At 36.0% G+C, this 11,181-nt stretch overlaps 1 long non-coding RNA gene across 1 annotated transcript; it reads left to right on the forward strand.

The window, feature by feature from the left end:
* Positions 1-646: 646 nt before the first annotated feature.
* LOC125228381 lies at positions 647-4,814 on the forward strand. Its single transcript, XR_007177279.1, has 7 exons — positions 647-884; positions 1,287-1,401; positions 1,602-1,770; positions 2,279-2,422; positions 3,011-3,088; positions 3,222-3,348; positions 3,728-4,814. It is a non-coding gene; the product is annotated as an uncharacterized LOC125228381 (long non-coding RNA).
* The last annotated feature ends 6,367 nt before the right edge of the window (positions 4,815-11,181 follow it).

The raw sequence follows: 11,181 nt of genomic DNA on the forward strand, positions 1-11,181 counted from the left end.
TTTTATTGACTTATAATATAGTTTTCAGTACAGATGTTGCGTTTTTTACGCACTAGTGTGAAAAGTGATTCATTTCTTGTCAGGTCGAAACTTCGGAGGACCATCTGTACTGAAAAACGTCGTACCATACACGTGCGAAAAGGAAATTCGTAACTCGTGTTGATTTAGAACACTCCCTTCTGTTGTGTTTTAATTTATTGCCACTCGTTTCGAACTTCCACCTTTTCGCACTTGTATCGTAATGTACTATTACATAATTATGGTATGTATTGTAAAACGTTGTACGATACATGTACGAATAGAATAAGTATTATAGGTAATTCACTACTCCTGTCGATTTAAAAAACTCTCTTCGTTCGTGTTTTAATCACAACTCGTTTCAAATTTCCCATTTTTCGCACTTGTATCGTAATTTACTATTGATTACTTTACTATTGATTACTATCTATTAGTTAAAATAAAAATTCCATCAAATATATTGCTAAAAAACAACAGACTCGTAACCAAATAACAAAGGTGAATTTTACTGCACATTAGGTATCATTTGACGGCATTTCAATTTTAGATAGGTACTGAATTATTTTTAATCATTTATGAATTATTTTTAATCATTTATTTTAAGTACCTTTATGCCTTTAATTCGAGGTAGACTCATTTAAAAAAAAATGTTAACGTATTTTAGACATCTTCTATACATTAGCCTAGCGTTTTTCAAAATCGGAGTTGGCAACACTGACGCCGAAGTGATTTGTCAACGCGTCTTGTGTTAATTTTTTTGCGGTTATCTATCACATCACAGATCTAACAACTTACAAGTTCAATGGAGTAAGTGATCGAATCTTTAAAAACATGGGAGTTGGAGAACTTAATACGAAAATTCACCAGTAAGTACAATGTATTTTTTTCATTATTTAGTCAAGTTGCTAATGACACGAGGCCAATAGCTTGCTGGGCTGCGGCCCCGGCCGATAATGGATGCAATCTCGTAATAATACACATTTAAATTTCTTGTCTATAAAATACACATTTAAGTTGGCTCAATTTTCGTTGAACGTCCGGCATGTGCTGTTCGCGGCGCGAGCCGATTTAGACTTGGTATGGTAACTATAGTTCCGTCAAAATGAGAGAGACCGGAATTATTTTTGCCAGGGAGAGAATTGCGAGGGGATCTTTAGCCCGAGTCAAAATCGGGCGCAATCGCCCGTTTGAGTGAGTTTTGATAGTGATTCTGTTGTGTATTTTCTTATAGTTGGATAGTTTCTAACAAAGCGTTGCATATTTTCCAGCCCCGGAATCGGACGCTAATAAAACCATGTTCCGATGGTAATAGGCGACGCCCAGCGTGCCCGGGTGTTGAAATAAGTGCAAAACTGCTCTCCGCTCGCCTTTTGTCCACCAACGGTAAATTGTACATTCTTTAAAAACCTTGTCAAATTGTCACTTAGGTTATGTGTAATTCCAAATTAGCAGTAGGTCGTTTCACAGAACGCGTTGACGTTCGGAATTAGAATTCCGGGGCAATTCCCCTGTCCTACGGGCGATCCAAGTCTCACGGACGCCGTCTTTGGAATTTTACTTAAAGACTGGTATACACATTTCAGGGTTCACGCCGCGTCGCCTAATCCTCGCGCCGGTCGCCAGCATTCCCCGCTGTGTTCCGGTAACCTACAGGCGGCAAGCTGACGCTGCCGTCATCCACACGACACCATCTCTGAGGCGGCTGACGTGGCAGTCGTGGTGGTCTGAGGCGGCTGACGTAGCACGTTTGAGGTTAGACCTTTCCAATCACTCTTATCTACATCATCGAACCGGCATAATTATGGTTCTGGCACCCTCCGTGTTACTATACCTTTTATTTTAATATCCGCCGTACACCGTTTCTACCCGTAGTTTTAACTCAAGAGTTCGCTGATCCACGTTTGTTCCCTTAAATAATTTAAAACCTTAGTCTCATGTTCAAGTGTAGCTAGCCCTCGGCTCTGTAAACTTAGTAAATTAGAGAGTAATTTCATAATATAAGGCAAGGCTCAGTGGAGTCCTTTGTAATAGATTAATTAACAGAGAAATAATTACCTTTTGCCCTTAAGAGTTGTTTCAATTTTAAATCTTGTCTGCTAGCATAATGGCCCCCAATTATAGATATTGTAGCAATATTGAAAAATATTAACTTTGAGTTAAAAAAAGATGCAATACGGTTCCTCTAGGGCCAAATATTTTTCCACGCTGTTCATAATTTTGTAGTATGGTATGTGATATTAATTGTATCATTCATTTCCAGACCCTGATGGATTTTTCTGAGTTTAACATAAGCACAGACCTAATAGTTATAGAAACTTCAGAAAAGGAAAACTTGTCCTCGGAAAAGGAAAATGTGCCATCTGCAATTGCTGAGAAGAAAGCAGAGCCCAGTTATAATTCCAGGGTAAGCAGTTTCTAACAGACTTCTTTACCTAGAAGGAGGAGGTTCTGTATTTTATTGTAAAAAACATTATAAGAATTACAATTCAATAAATGAATACTGCATAGGCAGACCAACATACCAGAGAAAGATTTTATTCCAACCATTTTTGAAGTAACATACTCATCTTATCACAATAATATTTTTAATATAACTGCATTGTTAGGCAAGATACCGGGCTGGCCTAGCGAGTAGTGACTAAGTGACCGTCCCTACTAAGCCGCAGTTCTGGGTTCGAATCCCGGTAAGGACATTTATTTGTGTGATGAGCACAGGTATGTTCCTGAGAATCCTGAGTCATGGATGTTTTTTATTTATATAATTATTTGTTTATTAATTATATCGTTGTCTGAGTACCCACATCACAAGCCTTCTTGAGCTTACTGTGGGACCCAGTCAATCTGTGTAAGAATGTCCTATTACATTAATTAATTTATTTATTATTATGATACATTATACTGTGAGTGTATAGGTTATGACTGTAATTAATTGTATTATAATTATATTAATTAAAGAGGCAAATGAAAAGTAAAGTTTCTAAATATTTTTCAGATTGTGGAAAAGTCATTGGACTCTGCATCACTATTTTGAAAATATTCTGCTCTCAAAAAACCACAAGGATATTCTTTGGTAAATATAATAACATTAACTAGCTAAGTCACTTTTTACTATGTAACTTTAAAATAATTATTATATGTATAACTGAATACTGCATTCGTTTCTTTTTACTTTTTGTTTTTAATTGTTTGTTTTATCATTCCAGCGGCTTAACGACTTCAAAAGCACATGAAATTTACTAGGACAATTTGTTTATAAATTTTCCATCAATGAAAATAAATCTTCAGGAACAGCTGAAATACAAAAAGTCGAACTTACTGCACTTACCAATTGTAAGTATATGATAAAATTGATAAAGCAGATGTTGTCTATGTTAAAATAGTTAGTTTCACCACACCGACTGGCAAAGGCTCTCTTTAGTCTTCAAAAACAGATAGCAAAACTGCATTTTGTCCACAAGAGTGCAAAGAAATTTCATACAAATTTTAACTGGATATCTCAAGCTTGATAGATTTGATTTAGTTAGATGTTTTACAGTTAATATTTTGTTTGTGTCGGTGTAGTGTAAAATTTTGTATTTCACTCGGTGGCAAAGTTTGTTTAACCTTCGTGGCTCGTTTCAGTTGCCCCACTGTTCACTTACCCGCATTGATCTTTCCTTATATTATATCGTTTGTAATAATATTTTACTAACTAGTCCCATTTTTATAGCGCCCTATGAGGAAACAACGAATATAGCCGGATTTCTCACCATTCCATTTTTGCTGAACACTGCGGCAGTCCGCCAAAAGAAGAAGCGAGGTTCCGGTGCAAGTCAAAATTGGAAGCCCAGTAAAATGGAAGTAAGGGAAGGTTTCATAAAGCATATCCGCTCTAGTGTAGAAATTAGCCAGACCATCGAACTTCGCATAGCCACACTTCAAAAAATAGGATTGTCATGCCAGCCATACATAATTGTTGTGGGTGAGTCTCTTGAAAAAATCGAATCATTTCTAGTTGTTGTCAGCAGATCGATAATCTATGAAAGACAGTCCATTATGAACGCAGTAGATACGTGCTACAAAATATATAATACAATGAAAATATAATACATTGTACTTACTGGTGAACTCTGGTATTAAGACGATACAGGAGTGATCTATTCTCCATACAAACGCTCTCGACTATTTCCTCCCTGGTTTTTCAAGATACAGCAATGATTTTTGCAAGACAGATTATAATAATTTTTATCTGTGTCGGACCGTTTTGATTTTTTTAGATTCTTATTTTTAAAGACGCTAGAGCCCATCGAAAATTTTCAAAAACGGTGTTATTGATTATGGCGTAAAAAAGGTGTGGTATTCAAAATTGGTAACAATTAGCCACAAAAACTGAACGGTCCGACACTGATTATTTCATTGTTATTCAGATTCTCAAATTTAGTTACGATTGACTTAATTTTGAAGGGGGAAACAGTCGAGAGCGGAACCTCGATTTTAAAGATTTTTTTCGCAATATTTTTTAACTGAGTTCTTAATGGACATTTTTTTCGATAAATCTAGTTAATAACACTTGTATATTAAATTTGAATTCCCAAATTGAAAGGGGGCTCCTTTCCATTTTAGCATTTTCGCTCCTGTAGCGTCTTAAGTTCTCCAACTCCCATGTTTTTAAAATTTCGATTTCTTCCTCCATTGAACTTGTAAGTTGTTAGGTTAGCTGTGATGTGATAACCGCCGCAAGAAAAAAACTATTTATTCTAAGTAGGTAGTAGTAGTAGGTGCCAAGTATATTATGAATAAATGTCATTTTTTTATAACTTTTGTTTTATTTATGGCGTTATTCATAAACGCATCACCAGCCTGAATTAGATATGAATCGTTTTATGTTATCTGTCAAGTTAACGTATGTATTTGTAAATAGGTATAAAACATAATTTGTCTAATTCAGTCCCGTGGTGTTTTATGACAATTATCAATAAGGGGTTGTTGTCTTAGTAAATGAGACAAAGTAAGTCATAGTACAATTGAACATGAATGATAGTACTGAACAAGCTTCTCAGTTGAAATGTATAACAAAACAAAGATTCAAATTGAACAATATCATAGTTCACTCTCACAAAGTGTGTATATCGATGTAATCATGTCCTTAATTGAACTTATTTGGTTTTAATGGTTACTACAGTAATGCCTCATGTTAATATTGACCTACATCTTGGTTGAATCGATTAAACAATTCATGTTCAAATAGAAAAATATCTTAGTTCAGTCTCACAAGGTGCGTAAGTAGATGTAATCATGTTCTTAGTTGAACTTATTCGGATTAAATAGTTAATACAGTAATGCTTCATGTTAATATTGACAGATGTCTTAGTTGAATTGATTAAACAATTAATATTCAAATTGACCAATATCTTAGTTCAGACTCACAAGGTTCGTAAGTAGATGTAATCATGTTCTTAGTTGAATTTATTTAGGTCAAATAATTAATACAATCATTCTCCATGTTAATATTGAGCAACGTCATAGTTGAACTAACTGGTTTGCGTTAGTTGATACAGTTACGTATCATGATAATAATTATCAAGTGCTTAGTTGAACTTACTAAGGTAATTTAGTTCGCCTAATTATTTTTCATGTAATTATTGAACAAGATCTTAATTGTCTCAGTTCCGTTGCAAAAGTAAGAGCAATCAAAATTACCTTATTCCATTTGTCTAAGATCTTATCAGGCTCGTATGGAATCAAGATGCTTGACTACGACGATCAAAATATTGATAGGAGCAAACAAATTTTTTTTAGAGTGAAGTGTTATGGAAAAAAATTGACGCCGCGTAACACTAATGGTCCATGAAATTGGCAGCTGTTCGCCAATATTGGATTGGTTTTTTGTGCTTATTTTAATGGCTGCATTAGATTTGATCGAACGTGCCGTATTCAATTTGAGGTTAAAAGGTTTTAAAGCAGATTTAAATGGCGTGTTATGGGAAGGTTATTTAGATATTAATGCTCAAATGATTACCTACCGTACTACCTACTTGTTTCTAATGGTTTTCTGATCATCTTTGCCTTGGCCGTGTTTTAGATACATTACGTGTTACAAAACATATTCTTAATTACATACCTACTTTATTATAATCAACTTTAATTAACAGAAATGTCGTAGAAAGAAAAAAATTGTCTCTGGATATCCAGTAATGTAATGTTAAACATTACTGGATATCCAGATTTCAGGAATCACATATTTCTTGACTGGACTAACGATAAACTGACTGAACTATAGGTACTTGTTTTTCCATGCTTGTAAATATTACTTTGTTAAAATTTAAATTATGTCTATTTAATGTAAATATTACAGAATTGTGTGACACATTTCAATTATCTCCTTTTCCATTTTGAGTTTATATTTGTCACAAAGATTTTGCCCCCTGAATTTCCTATATCTGGGTACGTAGCCGAAAGGTACAAACTCCCACGAAACGACACGCTCGTAGATATCTATATCTATTGCTCTTGCGTATTGGCGCGACAGAGCCAGACTACCTTTCGCGGCGTTTCGTTTTCGTTCGCGTCGCAGAAATGCCATTCGGCTACTTCACCTGTTCTTCAGTTTTGCAATTCAAAAGAATACCTTCTTAAGCCAGTTCATATTGATTATTTCACCCCTTATCCGAAATCCTCTGCAGAAACAAACTTGTATCAAAGACAAGTAGATATCCAAAGTTACGAACATTGAATGGAGGAACTTCTTGCTAACTTTTGAGTGAGTTTCCGTAGCGGGGAATGTATCGAGTTTGGTTGGAATAAGTATATTTAGGTAATTACGTTGTTTTCTATTCCAAATCAACTGATAATAACCTTATAGTTAATAGGTACTTCATTAGGTAAGTAAGTTAGATTTGATAAGAATAATTTAAAAAAATCGTTTCAGCGTACGGTCTCATAGCGAAGAGTCTCGACCAACATCTTAAGAGACTCTCGCTAGGTGGCTGGATCAAGGGCCAGATGCAGAAGGCGGTGATCTTGGACACGGATAGTCCGACGGTTCCTCTCTCTGCAGCTCTAACCACCGGCAGCTTGGGCCCTGCCCCGCTGCTGGCGGCACCCTAGGTTAGGTTTTTTATAATGTGTTTATATATTTTGTATTGTTTTGTAAGTGGTTTTGTATTTGGCTTTTATAATCATATCATAAAATAGCCTAGCCTAAGAGTTAAAATAAATAAAGAGAATAAAATATTAAATATATTTGGGTAAGTAGTATCCAAAATAATCGGCTGTGCGAGATGGACGGACAGAAAGACGCACGAGTGATCATATAAGAGTCCCGTTTTTTTCGTTTTGAGGTACGGAACCCTAAAAAGAAACTATAATGGCACTTGGCGGGGGCACGGTAGTTTAAAGCCTAATTTATTTTATTACGATACGAATTGGGGGTAAGGTACAGCGGGGCAAATCCCGACTGCAGCAAATGTAACTGATCCATTTTTTCCATGTTTTACAATGTTTGCATTAATGGAGTGTCCTCTGGTTTATATATTGTAGGCGTGTTCAGTGGATACATGTAGAACTCAACATCAAAGTGTAATGATGGAAAAAATGGATCAGTTACAAATGCCCCCTCCCCCCCCAGTCGGGATTTGTCCCGCTGTAATACTAAGGTAAGCAAGGTTGCAAGTTTTTGAGTTAAGATTATATATTACTAGCTTTTGCCCGCGGCTTCGCTCGCGTTAGAAAGAGACAAAAAGTAGCCTATGTCACTCTCCATCCTTTCAACTATCTCCACTTAAAAATCATGTCAATTTGTCGCTCCGTTTTGCTGTGAAAGACGGACAAACAAACAGACACACACACTTTCCCATGTATAATATTATACAGAGTAGGGCCTGTAACAAAGGCGAAGAATTGAACTCTAGGCTATTCTCCTTATACTGATCAACATTTGTTCGGTGACTTTTAAAAATAACTTGTATTTTGATTTTTATCACCATTGAAAGTTTTTTCTAAGAGGTAATGTATTGCGAATTCTGTTAAGTCTAAAGTGTGACAGACAACGTCAATGACAACAATAATGGCGTACATTGAAGCTAATATTTATTTTGTATGAAAAATTAAAAACCTAAAGACTTCATAATTTTTAAAAGTCACTGAACAAATGTTGATCAGTATAAGGAGAATAGCCTACAGTTCAATTTTTCGCCTTTGTTACAGGCCCCACTCTGTATACGTATATATGCTAACAACGACAAGCTAATGCCAAAAAGTTGACACCTTTCTGTCTCATTAATTGACAAAGACTTTAAGATCGAAATGGTACACTGTCGATCACTGGTACGTTTATGTAAGTTAATTTCCGCCAAAGATATGACAAAGTAAAACACAGGATTAAAAGTCTGAGGACAATCGATCATAATTATCTATTCATGTCAACTTAATTAAGGTCAGAGCTCATTAATCGACTTTTCATACACTATACACACATTGTGTGTTTTGTGGCGTTTGAGCAAAAAATAAATTACAAACCTGTTCTAATAAAGGATAATAACCACACCGGAAGTATGGTCAGCTCCACGCATAGAAACTGGCATTCAGTTAATAGAAATTATCACCGAAACGATCTAAAACCAAAGTAGAATGCTTATATAGTGTTATTCACCGTAAATGATAGGTAATAGGCGTCGAAAATTTTGGAATACAATGATTCTGATAATGAAACGAAAGTCGTAAAAATATGTATCTCAATAACTTCAAGGTTCTTTGCTGACCCAGGCATTATCTGTTCTTTATAGGTATGTCGGCGGAATATTTTGAAATACGAGTAGTATATTACGATAATCGTGTCGATTTAAAACAATCCCTTCGGTCGTGTTTTAATATATCGCCACTCGATTCGAATTTCCTTTTTTACACACTTATTACACTTGTATCGTAAATCGTAATGTACTATTTCAGTACAGATGATATTTTTTACGCACTAGTGTGAGAAGTGGTTCATTATATGTCAGGTCAGGTCGAAACTTCGGAGGGCATCTGTACTGAAAACGTTTCAAGTCACTGATATCACGTCAATACACATTATGACAAAACGGGTGCGTATCGATCGATATAACTTTTTTTGATATATTTTTAGTCGTTATAACGATCATTTGATATAATTATTGAATCATATAACAACAAATAATATACTAACTAATTGTATAACTCTTATTTAATATAATGATCACAAAACAATGTAACGCATCGTCAATGCAGTTATGATAGTATTTAATAGGTGGCGCTAAAAAATCGAGGTACCATTTTTAGTATGAATCCTATATAAATAGGTAATCCTTGCTAGTAAGCATTTAATTCCCCCACTTTTTCAAATTTAATATTTTTTTCAAGTTTAATGCAGAACAAAGAAACTCAATCAATTTTAAACATATGCTAAAGTTATATTATATAGAAATATTGCTGATCATAGCAAGATGCTGATTGAAATTTTCTATCTAAAATAATAAGAAATCGTTAGAAAAGGCCAAGTTATATCGAAGATGAATTTATTAACCATTAATTACCTAATAGCCGAATCTATTATTGTTGCAACTGTGTTTTTGTTTATTTGTATTCGTAAAAAAAAAAACAATTTTCAATATGTTGTCATTTTAGCTAGGCCCCTTACTCAGATAACTAACATTTTCTCAATCAGAAAACCAGTTATTATCCAGTATTCAGGATTTTTTTTAAAACCACGCCGGTGGCAATACGGCCCGCCTGATGGAAAGCGGTCACCGCAACCTATGGACGCCTGCAACTCAAGGGGTGTCACATGCGCGTTGCCGACCCATTAGAAACTTAAACCACACCTCGAACACTGGCGATCAAGTATTATGAAAGAGGCGCGTTCCTAGGCTAGTATTCAGTCTAAGCTCGTGTAGGTGAACGCGTACTATGCTTGTATGAGTGAGGTATGACAGGTCGACTGTTCGCGTTTCTGACAGGCGGTAACTGTGAGGTAACCGAGAGGGGGTGGGAGGCACTTTCAGCGGGGAGCGGATGTGGCCATACTGTACGATAGTACTCTTTATTATACTGTGCTTATACACTCATTTTTTGAAGAACCCCTTAGTCCCCATACTGTAGGAATACCTCGAATATTAGGTGTCAACGGACCGGACGGAAAACCATACGTTTACAAACGTGCCACTCGTGACCGCTTGTTATGAATCCGCAACGCGCGCAATCCACAACATTCACAAGCGGCCGTGACTAAATGAAAATATTTCTTCCTCACTTGACCAAACACGAGTTAATAATATACTACAACTACCAACATAACTATAACTTTCCACTAGTAGTTGTAACACAGTTTTGAGAGGTCTTTAATAACTGGTTAAATGTGCGTCAGCCGACGTTGATAAGAGGAGTTGATAAGATACAGTCAAACCAATTGCAAAGCACGGACGGCATGCATGACGGAGATAAGCGTTTAGGTATGGGATTTAGATAGGAATGTTTCGAAAATAGTTTTATCGATGAAGACAAACAGGGCCGCGTGTTTTTTATGGAATGGCAAACAAAAGGGTGTCAGTAGTGCGTTTACAAAACATGTGTAGGTACCACAGGTACACCCTGTGATAGATTTGATTTGATTATAAAGGTAGGTAGGTACAGTTACCTAAGTATTGGCAATGGAACTAAAGGAATACGAGAGTTACTGAAAGACAATTAGAAATAACAAATAAACCATATCAGATATTATGTGCTGACACAAAATGACACCAATGCTTTTAACATGTCAAGGAGTAGGTAAGTAGCAGAAGTCAGCATTTTCTGTGTTCTCACAGACAATAAGATAAATAGATGAGAGATGGTTAAAAATGTCCAATTGTCCACTGCCCTCAGTGTCGTTTTTTAGTATGACGTGATTGTGACAAAAATAAGAAGGAAGACCTAATTTTATTATAGACGGACACGATCTAGGTGAGCGATGAAGACCAAGACCGCTGAACATTTGAAGGAAAATAAAATGAGATCTAACCTAACCTAACCTAACCTAACCTTTTTTTTTACCCAGGGGGAATCCGTTATGGATCCCACTGGCCCGGGAGAAAGGCCAGTGGGTATGTCCGACTCCCACGGACTAAACCCCCTGGGGTGTTCCGACGCTCGCTTTTTGGCAGGGTTTCGGGCACTCGGTTGTAGGATTCC

Source organism: Leguminivora glycinivorella, chromosome 7, assembly GCF_023078275.1.
Source record: "Leguminivora glycinivorella isolate SPB_JAAS2020 chromosome 7, LegGlyc_1.1, whole genome shotgun sequence".
Taxonomy (NCBI): domain Eukaryota; kingdom Metazoa; phylum Arthropoda; class Insecta; order Lepidoptera; family Tortricidae; genus Leguminivora; species Leguminivora glycinivorella.